Source organism: Pinus tabuliformis, chromosome 8 (genome assembly GCF_031772625.1).
Source record: "Pinus tabuliformis cultivar Carrire ecotype Pingquan chromosome 8, CPIR1, whole genome shotgun sequence".
Classification (NCBI taxonomy): Eukaryota; Viridiplantae; Streptophyta; class Pinopsida; order Pinales; family Pinaceae; genus Pinus; species Pinus tabuliformis.
The window spans coordinates 1,793,060,785-1,793,083,358 of NC_142294.1; positions in this window are offsets into that span (position 1 = coordinate 1,793,060,785).

Here is a 22,574-nt window from a genome sequence, read left to right on the forward strand (position 1 = left end):
TATCCGAGCCAACAAGTTGCCCTCATTAAGTACTTTCTTTGGTAGCAATGGCGTGAATACCTTGAATTTTACAAAGTCGGGATTGTTAGTTACTTTGGTGGTCGACTTCTGTGGTGGTATATATGGCAGTAGATGAGAAATTGGTTATGCACCTTCTGCACTGATAGCCTCAATCCCCACATTCATCTCTTCTTCATCCAAGTCTTGAGGTTCCATAGGAAGCTTGTTTTTCTCCATTCTACCCTTATTCCTTTGCTCAGTTGGGATCTTCCACGTTGATTGCCGAATCGGGGGCTATTGTGGTTTTTTCTTCTTTTTCTCTCCTGTCGCAGAGACAAAAATCTTTGGCCTTGGTACTTGGGTGTTGTAGCAGGGACTGGTGCTATTTCAGTCATGATGTTTCCTAATCCTCTCCTCAAGAACTCTTGCTCAACTTCTGCCCAACTCAGGTAACTAGACATGCAACAATACACTCGGCTCTTTAAGCACAAAAACACATAGAAATTTATCAAGAAGCAGAGTGTCCAAGTGTGGAGTGAGGTGCGATATTTATAACCTGATTCGAATTCAAATACTCCATTCTCCCACAAATATTCCTCATAAATGCAATTTTGGTGGAATATTTTCCTATATTTTCACCTTAAATGCAATTCCCCCACTCCGTTTAACGATAAAATCACTGTCAAATCAACTGAAGTTGTTCCAACAATCAATTTCTAAGTAGAATGCATGGAAATCATCCTTTTGGTGTAGCTACCTCGTCACAGTTTCCAGTTGCGCGATCTTCCAAGGCATCGGGCAACCTTCCTTCTTTGATATAATGTTTCCTTGGCAGAGTAGTTTATAGTCCCATGCTTTCTTTCAATTTGCAGAAGCACTAAGATTGTCTTTCATCCATGTAGGCATTGCGAGGGGTGAGACCATCCCTATAAACCTTCAACCTACTCCCATTAATCCTGCTAGTAAATACTTCCCCATCTAGCTTTGCAAGCTGAAGAAAGCCACCATCTAAAATGTCCTTAATTACATATAGTCCTAGATAGTGCATTTGAAATCTCCCCGGAAATTTGCTACACTTGTTGTTATACATAAGGACCAAATCACCATTTTTGAAGGTCCGTTGCCTAATGTGACGATCGTGCCATGCCTTTTCTCTAGATTTCCGTGCTTGCTGATGAAAGCCAACCAAAACGTAGTCTTCCTCTAATGCCAACAGTTGAGCTAGGAATTTCTCCATGACGTCACGATCTACCATCTCGGTTACTATTGCAATCGTTAGGCTGGGAACTATGTATTCCATCGAAATTACTACTTCTTGTCCATAAACCAATCAAAAGGGTGTTTTCCCAGTCAATTTCTTACAGGTAGTTCTATATGCCCATAGAACTGCTAGTACATGCACACATCCCAATCATTCCTATTAACATTGCAGACCTTTTTAGGGCATTCTCCACGATCTTGTTGAAAGCTTTGACTTTTCCATTAACTTGGGGAAGATATGAAGTAATCTTCTAATGGTACATCGGGAACTCTTCTCTTAAAATTGTAATTGTCTCGTTTAAAAAGAGGGAACCCCGATCACTCATCAAAATATTTGGGCATCCAAACCTTGATAGAATAAACTCAAATATGAACTTTGCAGTAGTGTCTACACTGCAATCCTTCATGGGCTATGCCTCGGCCAACCTATTTAAGTACTCTATTGCAGTGATAATATAACGTGTTACCGTCTTCTTTCTCGATGGCTGAATAGGTCCAACAAAGTCAATTGCCCATTTATCAAATGCTTGTAATGTGACCTATGGATTTAATGGAAGTTCGTCCCTTCACGATGGTCTCTTGGTCCTTTGACACACATCATATGTACTGTGGTATTCCTTCGAGTATTTATTTACTGTTAGCCACCATAATCCTACTCGTAGTATCTTCTATGCAATAGCCTTGCTTGCATAGTGTCCTCTAGCGACATAACCATGTGATTTAGCTAGAATGTTGTGTCTTTCATATTCATGCACATATTGGTGTAGAACTTGATTCAACCCCATCTTATATAATTTTCCTGCAATCATAGAAAAATCTATAGCCCTAACAACTAATTCCTTCTTCCAATTTGGGAATACTAGGATTGGTGTCGTAACCATATTCTCCTTTAGAGTATCCAAGCTCTTCTGACAATCATCATCCAAACAAAATGTAGCATCCTTCTTTAACAACTTCTCCATGGTTGCAGTGATCTATGTGTATGCCTTAATAAACTTCCTATAATACGAGTATGACCCAACGTCGCACGTAGATACTTTACATTCCTAGGGGTCTCCAGATTGATAATTACGATGATCTTAGCAAGGTCTACCATCAATCCCTACTTACAGACAACATGACCTAACAATATTCCGTAAGGTACACAAAAATACATTTCTTCAAGTTCAAGGAGATTTAATACTTCCTACATGTATCCAACATCAGGTGCAGACTAGACACATGCCTTTTGACCAGTCCAAACACTCTCCAATCATCAAAGTAGACTTCCAAAAACTTATGAATGAATTCCTTGAATGGTGCGACAACCACCCTTGATAAAATCGTAGGAGCATTTTTGAGTCCAAAAGGCATGACATCATATTGGAACAACCCCCATTCTTAGCGAAGTTAGTCTTACTTCTATCCTCCAGCACAATCTTAATTTGGTGGTATCCTGAGAATCCATCTCTAAATGAATAGGCTTCCTGCCTGCCAACATTCTCAAGAACTTTATCTGTAAATGGCATAGGGAATGAATCATGTATACATGAATCATTCAACTTCTGTAGATCTACACAGACCCTGATATCACCTTTTGGTTTCTTCTCTTGGACCACCATAGGACTGACCCACTCAGATTCTTCTATAGGCTCCATTATTCCATCTGAGAGCATCTTATCAAGTTCCTCTCATACATTTACTTTGTATTTGGGATTCAATTGATATGGGTGCTGCTTAACTGGCTTTGCATCAAGTTTTAAATTGATCTAAATCATCACCAAATCTCCTACTATCCCCTTCAAGTCAAAGAACTTGGTTGGAAATAAATCTTAATATTCATGTAATAATTCAGCTACCTTATTCACTATATCCTCATCTGAATAGTTGCCAATGTTTGCAAATTTTGGTTCTTCTTCTAAATCAATCTTTACGTACTTTGTGGGCACCAGTTGAGAAATATCAGGGATCTATGTATTAAGTCCATCAACATCATGTTATCCCTCTGATTCAGGGATATTAATATTTCGTCGATCCTCATTAGCTTCTTTAGTTGTAGCATTGTAACATTCTAAAGCATGTTGTAGCCGTGTATTCCAGTCAGGTTGTACCCATGTGATAGGTTCAACATGTGTTTAGAAGGCTGTTGCTTTCATTTCCTAAAGTGCTTCATCATTTCATTCAAACCCATCTTCAAAATTGAACGTTAGGAAGAAACTTCATTTCATCTCATCCCAATTAGTAGTCCCATGTCATAGCTCGATCTCTAAATACTAGTTATTTGGAATAACATCTAGGGTATCAATGAAGAGATGCACCCACTCAAGCTGAGGTATCTCACCCCACGCCTTAGTCCACCATGTCAAATATCCACGCAGAGCATCCTTCCCTATGTATTTTTCAGCGAGTCAGGTGTTCGAGTAGCCAAATCTTAATTGCGTCACCCTACAATATTCCTTCCAGTCAGAAAAAATATCCCTGTGCATACCCCACCATCTTGTAGGCATAGATCATAATGCTAGACCTAAGGCCTGGAACCCATGTTCCTCTGGTACATCCATTTCAAATTGGTTAAGAAATACATTGACATCACCCAAGCCATCATAATAGGGTAATTTACATACCTGAGTAGATACACAACATAATGATTTTGTAATCTGATTACATCTTAGCATAGAGACCTCATGCAACTGATTCTACCAATTTTCTAACTCTTCATCTGAATCTGATTGGCAAGAATTGTCCTTCTCCCAGCTAATACTTCCATCCTCATTGGGATTGATCCAATCTTCATTTCATGTAGTTAACTTATAAATGTGCTCAATGTCTTCATCTTCATAATAGTCACGATTCGGTTCTCTGTATCACGCACCTTCAGTTGGATCCAATGGAACAATTACTCAAACTTCATTCTTTTCAAACACCATGCTTCGATTCTTTAAGTTAATGATTGCATTCATGTCAAAGGCCCAATCAACCTGAGTAGTGCTGGGTATGGATTACCATCATCGACGATCTCAATAAATTAAAAATCAACCACTGCTCTTGCACCTTCAATATCTACAGTTACTCCATGCAAGCGCCCCATTGGGATTATGTTTTGCTGGTTTGCCATGCGTTGTTGAATGGGAGACCACTGTAACCTAAGCTTTCCCATATGTTCCCACGTCTGCTTCATAAGTACGTTATCATCGAATCCCAAGTCTAGGATTACCTGATCCATTTCGAAATCACCAATTTGTGCAGTCAACCACATTCCCTACCAGTTCTCTTCTTAATTTGGTTCACCTTATTAACTGCGCATTATCCTGGTAACATCTTATCCTTTTTGACATAGTTATCTATCAGTTCTTGCAGTCCTTCTATTGCCTTCTGATCCCATAATAACTTCAGGTAGGTCTACAGAAACAATTTTAACATTATGGCATCTAAATCTGGTATTGTAGTAACATCTTCAGGTTTCTCCTTTCGTGAGACTATCATCATATGGTTCTAAGATGTAGAAGCACCTGGACCAATAAAAATCTTTATTGCCTCCATAAACACCTATTTTTCTCTATGTAAATCAAACCCATCATTCTTCCCATCGGCTTTTTAGAACGATAAGTCTCATTCCGATTGTTTTCCTTTGACCTTATCTTCACCCTTGTCTACACCGCTTCGTGTGACTATGTTGATACTAGGATCGTCTTCATGCAACTTTGGTCTCATCATTTGAATACTATGCATCGGTTGTTGGTTCTTCTTCTCCTGCATCTTCACTATTAAGATCGGGCAATCTTCTATAACATGATCAAGTTGATGACAATACTGACATGAAGGGTGCATTGGATTTTGATAGTTGCACGCAAAGTTTCCTGGTTCTCCACAGTTGTAACAAATAATCTGGCCCTAACCTCTTCCAGTTCCTCCTCCTCATCCTCTTCCCCGTCCACGGAATCCTTTGTGAGCTGTAGGTGAGCCTTCGTTTTTTTGTGCGTGGTTTTCAACCTCCATTCTATACAACGGATTTTTGTCCATCCTTAGTTCATAGCTTTGACAATTCATCTCATCATGACCAACTGACTTACAAAAGTTAAAAAAGAGTTTCATTGGAGACTGTATAAACTTTTGTAATTGGGAACAATTATCTCTCAAATGTTGTCCTAATAGTTGGTAGATTCTAGACCAGGTACTTGCATCAGTGCTTGATCCCATGAAAGATTCTGGCTTTAGCAATTTGGGACCTCCCGCAGCTATATAATCCTAGAATATAGGGCATTGATCCTTATGAGGACCTTTGGCCTTGCATTTTATGCATCAAACTTCAGAATATGCCTCTGACTTAACCTCATTTCCTTTCTTTAGATCCTGCGACTCCATATGCAACATGGCTAGCTGCGTATGGATATTCTAAATTACTACATTCATATCATGGATCAGTGAGGCTTATAGCTTCATTGCGATTTCCAATGCTTTGGCCTCAGACCCAATCTTCTGTTGCAATAATGACAATCTTAAGTGAGGTCATATCGAAGCTATATACCAGTCCCTATATTGTTCATCTTAAATATGAAGGTTAGCTTGATTCAGTAAGCACTTTAGTCGTTGATCTATATACCACACTGAATCATTAACCCTCTACTTGATCTCGGTCACACACTAAGATTTTTACTTTGACTTCATAAATTCACATTCAGTGCATCCTTTGTGTTAAGCAATGAAGGAACCAGATGAGTTGTGTTGTATCTGATGTACGAGGTAAGTGCTCTATCATGTAGCACTGTAACTAGTTGCAATTTCTTCATTTCATCATTGTTGATCTGCTGCGCTTTCCACACAACCTCTGTGACGAACCAAAATTGTTCGGGATCCTTTGATCCATGAACCCTAAATATAGGCATTTTCACTGTATTTTCCATACTGAATAGTGGAGGTGTAGGTGGATGTGTAGGTGTAGGTGTATGGGGTGGAGACGAAGGTGGAGGTGGAGTTATTAGATGTGGAATTCCAGAAGTATCCCGATCTACTATATACAATGCACCCTTGAGTGTGTTAGGGCTACTTCATTCTTCTTCACTTTCAAACTCTATCAATAAGGGACTGTATTCAATTCTGACAAATTTGTCTAGATATACATTGTATCACTTTCCACTTCACGTAGATCCAGTCAGACCCCTCTTAAACATTAAGGTAAAGGCATAATCCCATTTTCACACAAAAGCATTTTAATCGAGGTTTTTAGAGATTTCAGGTACTTATCTCTCAGTCCTTTGAAGAATCGTTGTTCAGCTTCGCCATAAGATACTTATGTATCTATTGAAAATTTAGTGAGGAAACCACCCAAGATACTCTCAATCCAGTAATGAACAACCCTTGCAACCTTATAATCAGATCCTTCAAGATGTTTTATTAATTATGGGGTCAACACAATAGGATCGTCGTGCTTCCAAGTAGATTTGATATCTTCTAATTTGGATAATCACTCGTGTAATTTGCAAGGGAACGATGAAAAGAAAAATTAGTGTACTTCTATGTAGAGATACCTCTGTAACCATTTTCTTCTAGCAAGCATGGAATCCTATTCTCTTAAGCTATAAACTCATGCAACTTCCAATCTATCCACTTCTCGATTTCCTTCTTAGTTGGTATCCACTTACGCCACATCACACGTTCCTCAAGTAGATCCCGGTCCTGGAGATGAAACCATTTTTTGGCTTGAGGGGGCTTGGACCCAGGTTTAGAGTTAGCTGCACTAACCAAACAAACCCTACATTACCAGCCCTTTTGGAAATAACTCATGTAGCGCAGGATGTAGTCTCACCCGAGGAAGTATTGGGGGATGCTAGAGCTAGGTTTATGCATCTAGAAGGATGATCCAGAATGGGTCATGTAAGTTAAAGACGCAGTTATATTTACATTTGAAGACCAATATGGTCCTAGGTAGAAAAATTATTCTTGGCTTGTGCAAGAGTTCACCATCCTAGTTGCTCGCAAAACAACGTTAGGTTGAAGAGCTCGACACACTAATTCTAGTGGTATCTCTAGATTCGCATTTGACCTTTGGGTGATGGAGAAATCGTACATCAAAGTTTTAGGTGAACAGATGAAAAGGGGTGTTGCTGGCCATGTGATGTTCCCACTTCTCGACACGTAGCAATAGTCAAGTCCATGCAGTCAAAAAATTTTCAGCTCCTCTCTAGTGCATATTTCCAGGTGTATGGTGAGATTTGGGTTCGATTGATTCATATCATGGACACATTGATTCCTAAGGTTCTAATTCCTAAGGTATATCTATATGGGCCAAGGTGAGCGCAAATGTATTAACCTATGGTCTAAAGTTTGGAGCAGAACATATGTTTTAACCATATGTTATAATGGTGCAAATATGGTTCTAATATATATATATATATATTATCTATATATATATATATATATATATATATATATATATATATATATATATATATATATATATATATATATATAGGTCTACAACCTAAGGTGTTAACAAAAACCATATGGCATATAAACCTATGGTGGGTGCATTATTAAATTGGTGGAGTCATATTACATATGCAAATTTTAAACCATGTATTAAAACTATAGCAGAGATAAAAAATGGTTACCAGAGTGTTTGATGCCACATGTTAGTGCCATGTGAGTCACCATTGAACCATCAGAGAATGTTATGTAGGTCCAGTCAACAAACGCCACCACTGCCAAGTCAGAAGACAATTGTAACACAACTCAGAGGTGATAGAGAAGATCAAAACCACTGGGAAGTTGGTGCTATCCATTCAACATATATTTTTGTGCCCTATGCCATGGGGGTGCCAACAGAACACACCACATCATTGAAATTCCAAGCTATTGCACTACCGCTGGTTTCATGGCATCATCGCCGAGACATGGATTCCACATATACCTTGTGTCAATGATGTGGAGTGCGCCTAACTGCCGGGGAGTAGGTAAGATCACATACCACGTGGGTTTGTAATGCATGCCTAGCCAACACATTAGATCCACAGGTGCAAGGGTGGCAGTCCTGCGGTGCAACAAGGTAGGTGGCAATTTTGTGGTGTGGAAAGGTAGGTGGTAGTCCTACAGTGTGGCAAGGTAGGTGGTAGTCCTGCAGTGCGGCAAGGTAGGTGGTAGTCCAACGATGCGGTGGTATGGACATATGCCACAAGTTTTGGTACATCATCATCATCAGAATTCTTGTCGTTGATCCAACCAATTTGCACCACCAATATACATTGAGAACTAAAACCTAAATATGTGCCATACCATATGTTATATGGTTTTTAAACATAGAAATGCGTCGAGACCTCATACATTTGGTAATTGTGCTATAAACTAAGTTTTGGCCAATGAAAACTATAGGAAATAGTTTATGAGCCAATATGCTATGTTTTGGATAAGCGCTAAAGTCAAATGTGCTATGAATAAAATTTTTTATATAGTTTTTACACCTAAACTCGAAAGTTAGAGTTTTTAAATTAGGCTTATAAAAAATTACTCCTAAACTTAGCCTCGTACAACCTTATAAATGCACCAAGTGAAGGAGCATTCAAGGAGGAGGTGGTGGTAATCCAGCCTTGTAAAGGAGAAAGAAGGAGGCATTCCAAAGCCTATAAAATCCTTCTTAAAGTTAGAAGCAAAACCTTTTAGGAAGGGGGTAAGAACATTCAAGGTGGAGTTGCACTCCAGTATTTGAGTGATAGGAGTTGAATGGAGCTTCAGAGGTTGACTTTTGGTATATTCCTGAAATTCTCTTTTGAGCGTTTCTTGGCCATACTTGGGTCTTTTTGGGAACGTAGATAAGTTTTGGAAAGCTGAGACATACAAATTTCTTTCCAAAGTAACCAGTAGTGCCTGGGAGCAAAGTTTAATTGGAAAAATATCATGTAAAGAAACTCTTTGAAGAATTCCTAATGAAACAAAAACCCAATCAAAGTGACCCAGAGACGTAGTCCAGGAGGGATTAACTCCGTCACCAATGTTTAATGAGTTTGTGCCTTTTATTACTATTATTTATTCTTCATTTTAGTTCTCTTAGTTTGATATTTAAATAATAATGATAGTGTAATTTCCCTCTTGCACTCACACATATGCAAACTTGGTTAATAGCTCAGTTAAAATAAGTCATTCGATTAAGATACCCATTTTAATATTGCCATTGTGAAGAAGACAATCTTATTCTGCAATTTCGAATCAAAGGCTGTGTGATGTGGGTTAAGGCATTTCTTCAGTTTCAGGCCTGATATGATCTTCACGAACCCTTATTCATGAATTTAAGTGATTTTCAGTTAAAGAGAGCTATAAACTCCGCGTAAACCTCTAGTCATGCATAAAATCACAAATAATAATAGATATATCTTCACGGAGCAGTAAGTTTAGAAATACAGATAACTATCATTCAAGTGTGTAAATACAGAAAATACCAAACTATACAAACATAGACACATAATTTCTTCAAATACTCTTTATTACTTTAGATCTTCCTTATACAGACTTTACAGACCCTACGCACACAGTTGCAGTGGCCTACGCACTTAGCTACAGACTTACCAATGTCTCTGTGTACTCATCTACAGGAGCCTTCCCCTTCGCAAAAAAGCAGAAAGATCGTAAAGACTCAGAACATATCAAAATCCCATTCTGTTCAATTATGTTATTCCTGTAGACTTACTAAGACACCCTTTATATACTCTTTTTCTATTACAATACCATGGTCCGAAAACCATGGGTGGATCTAAAAACAATTAAAAAAATAAGGGGCTTTGACCTTCCTAGGCCCCTTGACTCCTAGTGACCTACGGTATTTGCGCTCCGCTCCTGAAAATGCAGAGAATTACAATATTTTAACAAAACTGACCCAGGGGACCTCGTCCCAACATATAGTTGCATCAAACTCTTTGAAAATCCTATTATTCATGGTCGATCCAAGAATATTGATATCCGGTATCACCATCTACAGGATTGTGTATGCAGGTAGATTATGCTGTTGCTATACATTCTGATAGAGGAACAAGATACTAATATTTTGACAAAGGTGTTGTCAAGAGGGATGTTCGAGTCCTATAGGTTCAGGATAAGGGTGGTTGATAATCCATTTATTGCTGAGAGGTAGTGTTGAAAATGAAGCAAGAAAATATGAGTTTGAATTTTCCTTGGTCAAACTAGAGAAAATTTGAATTTCTATTTCAACATAAATCTTGGAGGCTGTTAACTCAGGTGACATGGCACATGCCACTCATTTAAATAAGTTAATTTTAGTTGGGGAAGCTTGAGTTCAATTTGGTATGTTTCATTGCTAATTTGTAGTAATCTATCTAAGTTGATTTGAGTTATTTTTAGTTTAATTAGTTCTAACTGTCAGAAGAAATAATGGAGGTAGGGTTGTGGAAGTGGAACTTCAACCACACTTAATGATAAACTAGTTAACTAATAAATCAACCCAAAATAATTATTGCATGTAGAGGATTTGAGTTACCTAGTTGAGATGGAGATGCCAAGGCAGTGTACTATCAGTTATAGCATATTCCAATGTGAACAGGTGGTGCATGCAGTCAGAGGAAGGAACTAAGGGAATTACAAAATTCAATAGTGGGAAATTCCTAAATAATAAGGGGCCAATTTCCTCGAGGAATAGTGCAAGGAAAGAGGAGCTTGGAGGGCTAGAAAACTGGCTAAGTGTTAGCTAGAGTCAGTCAGTCAGGCAGAGGGATAAACTATACACTTGCAGCATGTGCTCAAGCTTGAGCAAGCATATGTATTTAATCTCTATTCTCTGATTAATGCAATATAGATACGTTGTAGCGGCTACAACCACCCTCCAATTTTTTTCCTATGCATTGATTTTGGAGCCTTCCTTTGTATCCACAAGAGCTCATATTACACTGATCAAGGTATTTATGCTTTGACTTAGAATTCTATTTTTCATTTTTTCTTGTGCTTTCTTTTTTCCACACCTAACTTATCTTTCTAAATCACAAGTTGATCTCCCGACTTGGTTTCCCATTAGTTCTGGGCTTGCCTCCAGAAGATGCGCAATCCTTGAGGGAAGGCAACATTGATGATGGGAATTTTGTAGTTCAGACTGGAAGTCAACCTTGTTCTCATAATCTACATAGTCATGGAAGGAAACCCAACAATGAGCCTAGAAACTGTGCAATCCCTTACTGAGCTTAGAAAATACAAAGTGCACTGAGCCAGAAAGTTGCCAAGCTCCGTAGAATTGTGATATCTTTCCTGGCAGTGTGCATGGCAAGTTTTGTGGAAAAGAAAGAAACTAAAGGGAAAAAAATATCCCTAGGAATAAGGGATCCATTATTATTTTCCTGAAGGTGGCACATTTCTATTTTTAGAAGTTTATGCCAAGTGTCCCTTTTCCTTGATTTTAGGCATGCACGTCATAAACCCTCATTTGCTAAAATCTAGTTAATCAACACCTCTAGAGCTCATTTTCACATATTATCATGAAGCTCTAGCATTCCCAAGGAGATGAAGCAACCTTAGGTGTGGTCGTCGACGCTTTTATGGGTGAGTTTCTCTTTTGTCATTTTTTGTCACCTTTTTCTATCTCTTTTTGTTGTTTTGCTTGTGTGAGTGTTATTTTTATTATTTCTCTTCATGGCTGCTAGTGTTTCAACCTATTTTAACTTGTAAAAGAAGTTTTCTAAGTTTTCTTCCACCTTTCACAAGTGTCGTATCGATTTTATTGTTTTTGTACCAATGGTCGCCATTGCGGCAACTCTCCTTACATACTTGATTTTCCTTTTCTTTGTTTAGTCTTTTCACTGTATCTACATTGATTTACTTACACTTAATTAGTTTTTCACTCAACCTCACATCATTGCTCACTTCTACTCATTTTTCACACTTCCACCGAGCAAGTATGCACTTGCTTTGGCCAGATCTTGCCTTGTCTAGCTGAGTACTATACAATACTAAGGCTCAAGCCAAAATCTTGAACTCTGTAATTGTGCAATACATAGTATAGGCTGGTGAATCTATGCACTGTGCAGTTCCAAGGGTCATCTTATCACCTTGGCCATTGAGAATGCACAATGTGTAATCTCTCCCAGTCTCTGCCTAGGTTGTGAGTGAGAATTGCACAGTCCAAAGCCTCAAGCTTTATCCTTGGCTGCTAGGACTATGCAGTGCGCAGTTCCCATAGTTAGCCAATCTCCCCTGTTGATAAAAATTGCGCAATATTTCTCTCCATTTTCCTAATTTGCTGCTTGTTCATGATTTTAAGGTATATTTGTTGAAGATAATGTTTGATTATCTTGAGTTTCCTTTTTGTCCCACATGTACCACACTTGTGAAGTATTTTCTCCCAAAAATCATTGTTACCATGGCACTAAAGAGAGTTGCTTCAAAAGAGACCATTGAAAGTAGTACTAGGGAGGAAATTGAGCAAACATCAGTAGACTTGCTAGTATAGGAAGAAACTCATTTTTTTTTTATATAGAAAAGGAGTTAACACTAACATGCCAACAAGTTAATGAAGCTCTTTCGTCAAAAAGCCTTGAGGCAGATCTACAGGAAAACTCCAGAAGAAGCACTGGGAAGAAAGCAACAATCATGTACAAGAGAAGGGAAAGAGAAAGGTTGTTAATAGTCCAAGGGGAGAAAAAATATGCAAGATGAAAGAAGATCGAATCCTTATGAAAGTAGTTGTGGAATAAAAATCAAAGAGGAAGAAGAGGTTATCGAGAGAAAAGAGGAGGAAGAGAGAAAAGTGGAGCTTGTAGGAAGCAGAAATGAGATTGAAGCAAGCATAACAAGAACTTAAGGAATAATGGGAGCTGAGGAGGAAAGAACAAGAAGAGAAGCAAAAGCAGGAACAAGAAGAAAGCCAAGGTGTCATAGAAGAAGAAAGACTGAGAATATAGATTGAAGAGAAAGAACATAACTAACCAACAGCATAGGAGGAGGGTGAACAGATACAGGATCGAGAGCTTGCTCAACACATTGAAGACTTGAGTGAAGTTGCAGATATGGATTATAGAATTGGATCCATAAAATGAGGATGTTGAGCTGATGTCAAGTGCACCATAGGTCACCGTTCAATCTCCATCACCTCTAGCTGTAGATTTAGCTCCGAGCGAAGAAGGGAATGTTTTTCCTCTTGATGATGATCTAATAATGGACTTGTACAATCTATCTTATTATAAATTCTAGAAGAGAATTGTACAAGCACGAAGAAAGAATTTTATGGATGATGATGAGTCACCTGCATTCCCTTCCCTAGAGAGAGGGAGATAGTGGCTGACACTAGCAAGAATCCAAATGCCATTACCAAAGCCAACTTGGGGTTTGCAGGGGCAGTAAGATCAAACACTCAGTATTTGATGACCAAGAATAAGAAATTGACATACAACTTATAGGTTTCCTGACATGAGATAGAACAACTCCGCACAGTCTTTGCACATGTCTACATGGAGGAAATGAGAGCAGCGAGACTTCGTGAAGTATCGACACTTGGAGAGACCACGCAGTACCTCTATGAGGAGCTCATAACTATACATAAGGTATTTTTTCACTGGCATGGTTTGCAGCAGTAGAGAAAAGACTTTGTCAAAAAGAATGTACAAACTTCCATTTTCACCATGTAGGAATGGACAATATGATACAAAGGGGCGTCGCTTAACTTGCCAAAGAAAATGAAGCCATAGGTAGAGATGGAGAAAGCAATATTTAGAATATTGATCTAAAAAAAAAAAAAACTCACCTCGTTCATTGGAATTATTTAGGCCTCATATGTATGGTTATACAATAGTTTAGATTTCATGGTGAAAACACACGAGATACCATGAATTGGCTCGCTCACCAAAGCCAAATGTAGACACAAGGTTAGGTAGGAGATACAATATTACTTGGAGTAGATGAGACAAATTTCCACAAAGGAGGATTTGGAGATGAATAGAAAGAACATGCACAATTACATCAGTGGTCTTGTCCTGATTAGAAAAATGTTTCTCTTGCTCGAGGGGGATGTTAAAACTGGATCCAAGTCATTGCACCTAGATTCTATGGAGGGTAGAATCTGCTTCCATCCAAACACCATCACCCATTTTTGGTATGTCATTGCAAAATACCAAAAATCACAGCAATATGTGACCGAGAATCATTGTTGGCACACGGTCCCATAGGGTCAATTTTGGGGCAAAAATACCAAGTTTTATTGTAAAAAGTGTAAAGCCTCTACAAATTCTGGTCATAGAGCATGTAGATAGTAATGTGTCATAAAGGATTTTACCCTTATTTTATGTAAGTTGTTTCGGATTTGGTAGATCTAGCCATGGTCCGCAGACCATGGTATTGTATAAAGAGGAGAGTCTTAGAGAGTCTAAGGCATAATAGATATCAATGAAGATGAATGTAATGGGTCATTAAGAGTAAGAGCGAAGAATTCTTAGAGTAGAAGAGAGGATCTGCGGCTGTGTGCACAGAGGCCTAGAGTAGAGTTTGCAGCCAAGTGTGTGGACCCCTGCAGCTGAGTGCATAGCGAAGCCTTGAGTCTGTAAGAAGAATTGAAGTATTAATAAAGAGATTATCCCAGAAATTCTTGTGTTTATCTATTTCCTTTTGATATGAATGAATGTGCTATTATGTTACGACAAATGATAGGTTTATGAATTAATACTGTATCGATGTGTGATTTTACATGATTTATCTTGTTATATGGACACACATAATAATAACTGTTTACACAAAGAACGTTCTGTTGCATGTTAAAGTTATCAAAAACTTAAGCAGATCTAGGTAAATATAGAATTAGGAATAACAACAGGAGCATGTAAGCAGTTGATTCACCTATTTAGGGTCCATGAAAGACAGTCATAGACCTTCACGGAGGTATAGAATCTGATTAAGGGAAGTTATATTGATAAGCCCTAAGGGCTTATCGATCTATGTGAAGGCAGGTTGAGGGCATAAGGAAACATCATACTCATATGTGGGTGTGAAAACTTGGTTCCAACATCCCCCCATACTGCTTCGGGTGAGACGCTAGTTTGTGCTCTACAGGTTGATGCCGAAAGGGCTAGTAGTGTAGGGATTTGTTTGGAAAAATTAACTTTGAACCTCGTTGAGGACCCACTAAGCCAACAAATGGTTTTGTTGCTAGGACCAAGATCTGCTTAAATATGTGTGTGATTTCACATCACTGGAATCCAACAAAGAAAGAAATTGAGGAGTGGTTGGATAGAAAGATCCATGAATTCACGGCGCAAGAAAATAGAAATCCATGGTTGATGAAAGAACAGTGGTTGGACAGGTACCTGTACACCAAGATACATGAAATTGTCTTCTATTCATTCCCCACCGATATATACTAGTGGATCACTAAATTGGTAGACGGCTAGGGAAGGTGGAGGCTTGATGGTCCAATAGTGTGGACCCCAAATTTAGTGCGGAGATTGGAAGTGTCTGAAGATAAGGTCGCGCACGTTGTTGATCACTGGCTTGATCGTGTCATAGGAGGATTTGTGATAGAATTTTCAGTTGATACCTTGGTCAGCTACAACGAAGTAGAACGATGCTTCTTCAAGGAACTATGAGGTAAGTATTTGAAATCTTTGAATACTTGGATTAAAATTCTCTTGTGTGAAAAGCAGGTTATGCAATTATCTCAATGTTTGGAGCTATGCAAAGTGGAAAGTTATTCAGGGATAGAGGGAGAACAGGCCCTGAATATAGCCCACTAATTGAGCACCCTTTAAGTGACAATGAAGGAGCAGCTCAGGCTTCACCATAGAGCATTGTCCAGTTAATAAGGCAAGGGTTCCCATGAATACCTGATCCACCCACACCACCTCCATCTTCACCTCCATAGCATACACCTTCGCCCACACCACCCCCACCTCTACCGCCTTTCAATATGGAAAATGCAATGAATTTTCCTATTTTCAAGGGCTTGGAAAATGAGAACCTGAACCAATTTTGATTCGTTGCAAAGGACGTGTGGATAGACCAAAATATTACAGATGATCAGATCATGAAAGAAACATTGGTTACTACTTTACAGGATTGCATGCTAACGTGGTACATTAAGTACTACACAGATAACCCAATGGCTACATTGGTAGACATTCGGACTGCGCTGAATAAGGAATTTAGTAGGCCCAAGTCTGAAGCACAATCAATCATTGGATTGAAGGAAATCATGGTGAAGCCTAGAAAAACACCTTGGGAGCTAGACCAGAGAATGACATAAAAGATTTGCGAAGCTAACATGAATCTTACAGATGGAAAGCACCGCAAATGGTTTGTAGCTTTGCTCTTGCCTCACCTAAGGGTTACCTTATCACAACAAAAGATTGGGACCCAGGTGGAAGCCCTGAAAATTGCGATGAGACTAAATGAGACACCAATTCAAGATGCTTCTTTGGGAGTTTAGCAGATTTACGTGGAGTTGCAGAACCTTTGCCTAGAGTTCCAAAGTCTGAAGAAAGATAGAGCGGCTCGGCCAGCAGTGCACAAAGAAGTTTGGTTTCTGAAATGTAAGAGTCAGGGGCATGATAGAGATCACTGCCCCGTTTTTGCGAATTATGTGGTAGGAGGAAGGCAAATGCCTTTGAGTCCGGAAGCCCAATCAAGGCCAAGTATAGGGCCCGCACTGTGGTGCGCTATCTGTCAGGTAGCTGGAAAACATGTGACAAACAATTGTCACTTGTTGCAAAAAGTTTTATAGACACTGCAACAACTCTTTTGCAAATTCTATAAATCGGTGGGTCATGATGAGTGCAACTGCCATAGATATGAGTTAATGATGGAGAGAACTCCTACATATTGAATGCAGACAGAAACCCCGCCTCTAGATCAAGGTGTAGGGGGAGCTTGCGGTGGATATCAGGGTCGCAGACGAGGCCAAGGCGAAGGAGGACTTGCGAGAGGTCGGGGACAAGTTATTTTCTAAAATTGTGGAGTTCCAGGACACTATGCGTGGGAGTATAAGAACCCAACGCGCCTGTCGTGCTGATACTGTACTCAATTTGACCACACGACAAAAGACTGCCATGTATTAATAGCTAAGATGTGGGAAAAGGGGATGTAGCCTCAACAACCTACCCAAAACCTGCAGATGATGAGGGTTGAACCCCACGAAGAGGATCCTAATGTGAATATCATGATATGAAGTCGAATGATGACTTGTGAGGATAAGGGAAAGCAACTTGGAGAAAGTGAATGGGTCCACAAGGCTCCAGAAAAAAAAGTTTGGTTTGATTTGGAGCACGCAAAAGAAACCTTCATGGAAGCGAAGAAAATCTTCGTTGAGGCTCCTACCTCAGAAAGCCAGGATAAGTGGTCTGAAGAAATGCACCCATCCATGCTTACTACATTCTTGGAGACCTATATGAAGTTTCTACATGACACCAAGGCCATGAAAGGATTACAGGAATTGATAAATAAATGTGCCGGTAAGGAAAATGCTCTTGAGGGATTGCACAAAGTTAGGAAAATTGGTAAGCATAAGGCAAGAACATGGTGTGAGATGAGGCTCACTGAGAAAATAGGCAAATATGAAATGGACCAAGTTATTCTGGATCTTTGGTTGGATGTGAATGTTTTGCCTAAAAAAACATGGGAAAGAATGGGAAGACTTGCGCTGCAGTGTCCTCCAATTCAATTGAGGATGGAAAATCAATAGAAGATTATCCACATGGGAAGATTGCAGGGAGTGACAGTAGATACTGAAGGCGTGAGAACGTTGGTTGATTTCGAAGTGATAGAGATTGTCAATGACAACAATCCATACTCCGTGCTCTTTGAGATTGACTGGGCTATTGACATGAATGGGGTAATCAATTTGAAGAAGTGGACAATGTCATTTGAGAGGAAATCGCTCCACGTAGTAGTATCTTTGGACGTTATAGAAGGACCGTACTATACTGAACTGGTCCGTGATTATGAAAGTGATAGTGATTTGGACAAGATCTACAAAATAACAACACAATACCAATATTGGGTGAATTCGATAGCAGATGGATGCATTACATGGGACCGTGAAAGTTCTTGTACATCGGATTCGAATGAGGAGTTGGAACACTGGTAGAATAGGTTGCATGAAGTATCTACGCTGCATTGTAACATGATGACTAAGTCGCTGCATCGTGTCTCATCGGAGGTAAGGATTTTTCCTTATTATGATGGACTAACTGACGTAGATAAATTTTTGGATGCATTTGAAAGGGAAGTGCCTAAGAAGCATTGCTTCCAAGCATTGGATTTGGTGTTGCATGCTACACCCACAAGATGGTGGGGTACGCATAAAGACAACTTTGATGAATGGCACAAATACAGAAAGATGATGCATTTGTGGTTTGGTCGACCAAAATTCCGATTGACAGAGAAATACAATGGAAGGAATGATCCATGTGATCACTTAGCAAAATGGACTGATGCTTATGGAGAAGCGTTGCAGCCAGAGTGGGTGCATTTATTCTATCACATTTTGGATGTAATACCAATGAATTGGTGCCTGGAAATAAAGCTCTGCCATGGCACGGATGAATGGGATATTTTAGGACATGGATTTTTGACGACATTCAGCTTTGAGGATGGATTCGAATGCATTGACGAAGAATTGCAGGAAGTCAAGGTAGCAATCTTTAGAATATCACAGGATCCCTTGGATTTGATTCAAATGGATTGGACCACCCAGATGCACCATGTGGTGGAATGCTATAATGTGATTTCTAAAGAAGAAGACGAGGATCTAAGAAACATTAATATCCCAGAAGCAGAAGGTCACTGTGAAGTTGAGGTGCCGCAGATAGAGAATCCAGATATCACGTGCTGCTGAAAACTAGACAGGTTAACGTTGGCACAGAGGCAGAGCTGAAGTTTGTGAAAATAGGGGACCACTGGGATGATTCCATAGTAGATACGGTCGCTGAGTTGCTTCGCGAGTATCAGGATTTGTTCCCTACAAAGTTTTCAGACTTGAAAGGAATAATAGGGGACTTGGGTGTCATGAAAATAACTTTGAAACCAGATGCAAAGCCACTTAAATAGAGGCCATATCACCATAATCCCGAGTACAAGGAAAATGTTCGCTTGGAGTTGGACATGATGCTGGAAGTAGGTATTATTGAACCAATGGAGGAATCCGATTGGGTGAGTCCAATGATAGTTCACGAAAAGAAGTAGAAGGATGACATAAGGACTTGCGTAGATCTTAGGAAGTTGAATGAAGCTTGTGTTCATGATCCTTTTCCAACTCCATTCATAGATGAATTGCTGGATAATGTTGGTAGGCAGGAGGCCTATTCATTCACTGATGGGTTCTCTGGATACCATCAGATAAAGATCGCGTCTGAAGACAGGAGTAAGACTACCTTCGCGACTCAAGGGGGATACTTTCAATATACAGTCATGTCTTATAGGCCCAAAAATGTGTCAGCAATCTTCTCGTGCATAGTCATTATGACATTCAAAGAGTTCATTCACAAGTTTTTAGAGGTATATTTTGATGATTGGACGGTGTTTGGACTAGTAAAACACCATGTAGCTATTTTGCGCTTGATGTTGGATACATGCCGGAGGTATCAGATTGTGCTAAACTTGAAGAAGTGCTTATTTTTCGTCCCTTTCGGAATCTTGCTGGGTCATGTAGTGTGAAGACAAGGCTTAATGGTGGACTCTACCAATATCGTGGTCCTAATCAATTTGGAAGCGCCAAGGAGTGTTGAATAGCTGTGTGCAACGTTGGGCCATACTAGATACTATCAGAAATTCATCAAGAGTTATGCTTAGATTACGTGCCGTTGGAAAAGCTATTGAAGAAGGATGCTACATTCTGTTGGGATGAAGAATGTCTGCGGAGTCTCGATGTATTAAAGGAGAAGATGGTCACCGTGCTGATCCTAGTCTTCCTAGATTGGAAGAAGGATTTTCATGTGCATGTGGAATCTGGATGCATCATGCATTGCACTGGGGGAAGTGCTCACACATGCCCGTGAAGGAGAAGTTGATCACCCTATAGCATTTGCAAGCATGAAGATGTCTAAGGCTGAAAAAAATTATTCGATGACAGAGCATGAAGGGTTGGCTATGTTGTATGCGCTCCAAAAATTTAGACATTACTTGCTAGGCGGACACTTTAAGACGTATACAAGACATTTTGCATTAAAGTACCTAGTCTACAAGCCTGTGTTGGGGGAGAAAATATGCAGATGGTTGTTGTTGTTTCAGGAGTATGATTTCGAAGTAGTTGTGAAGCCAGGGTGATTGAATGTAGGGCCAGATCATCTATCGCACAATGAAATAGGAGAAGAGCTTACCAACTTAGAGGAGGGGCTTCCTGATGCACAACTCTTTGTGGTGCGCATAGTAGAAAATCATTTTGTAGACATTATCCACTTCCTAACTACGGGAACGACTCTAGAAGGATACACTAGTCAATAGAAGAAGGAATTGGTGGTGCGCACGGTATATTTTTCTATTATTGCAGGTCACTTGTATAAGATGGGATCAGACGAGATACTGTGACGCTATGTGCCTGATTTTAAACGAAGTAGTATCCTAGCTGAAGCTCATGGAGGAGTTGCGGGAGGCCATTATGCAGGAAAAGCAACATCATAGAAGATTTTACGCACTAGGTTGTGGTGGCCAACATTGAATAAGGATTTCAAAGAAAATTGTAGGGCTTGTGATGCATATCAGAGAATCAGCAGGCCATCACGGAGGGATGAGCTTCCTTTGAATCTGCAGGTATCATTGCATCCATTTGAGAAATGGGAAATTGATTTTGTAGGACCAATTCAACCTCTTGGAAAAAAGATAGTTGCAGGGTATATCATCACTGCGACTGAGTATTTGACTAGATGGGTGGAGGCATAGCCTGTGAAGGATTGTACAAGGTCAAAAATAGAAAACTTCTTATTTGAATATGTGTTGACCAGGTTCGGTTTCCTAAATATTTTAATGAGCGATCACAGTACACATTTCCTTAACAAAACGATCACCGTGTTGACAGAAGAATTCCAAGTTTATCATCAGAAGAGTACATCATATCATCCTCAGGCCAATGGGATGGTTGAAGCATTTAATAAGATATTTGAGAACGTGCTTACAAAGGTTTGAAATGCATAGAGGAATGATTGGGATGTGCATGTACCAGCTGTGTTATGGGCTTATAGAACTACCTGTAAAAAGATTACTGGTCAGACACCTTTTAGGTTGGTCTATGGCGTAGACGCTATGATACCTATGGAATATATCATGCCTATTCTACGCATAGCGACATTCACATGGATGGAAGACTACGAAGTCTTAGAAGAGTGGCTCGAGCAGTTGACAGATCTCGAGGAAGATAGATTTTTGATTGGATTCCATCAGCAGGTTTAGAAGGAACACGAAAAATCTTGGCACGATTGGCACATCAAACTATGCACCTTCAAGATAAATGATTTAGTTTTATTATATGACAATAAGTTTGATAAGTTTCTAGGAAAATTCAGATGCACTGGCTGGGGCCATATTTGATCAAAGAGATTACCGATGGTGGGGTAGTTCATCTTGTGAAATTGAATGGAGATCCATTTCTGGGAAAGGTAAATGGCAGTGAATTGAAGCCATACACTAGGGATCTGACATGATGACTACATGATGGTAGCATAGTCTTAGCGCTCCAGGCAGCTGCAAGGAGGCGCAGGACTATAAAATACATTGCTTGGGCTGTAGAGTTGCATGAAAAGGGGTCTGCGCGAAACAAGAGGATGTCACAATACCAAAAGAAGTGTGAAGGGAGCTGTGCTATAGGAGGGGAGACCACGTAGTGCAGCCAGAAAATGACCATTACCATCACTGTTCATGATTTGACTCTTAGAAGATGGTTAGGAGGAGCAGGCGATCAGAATTTAAGGCATTTAAGGCTAAAATCAAGAGTGAAATATTTTGAAATTTGCTGCCAATCTCACATTTATGGACAGATTTTGGGGGGAATGGTCAAATTTGAATTTGAATTTGCCTATAAATTACAAGTGGCTATTCAATGAGAAACACTTTGCATTTCGAGAATTTCTAAGTTGTGCTATCTGTTGTGCATGAACCGAGAATTCTTTGAGGATTTTCTCGCAAGCCCCATGTTTACTCAGTATCCCGAGTCAAAAATAGAGCTTGTTTGACACATCATGTTAGGACCAAGTCCCGGAGAAAATGCAAGCGTTGGAGAGAAAGTTGCCTCTGAGGGAGCTTCCCCTATGGTTATGAGTATGGAGGTTCCAGCAACAGTGCTTATGGCACCGAGGTTGCCTAGGCCAAAGCCTACGCCGACGAGAGAGGTCCCCAAGCCAAAGAAGGATAAGGAAACATAGAGCTACACAGGCTCAATGGAA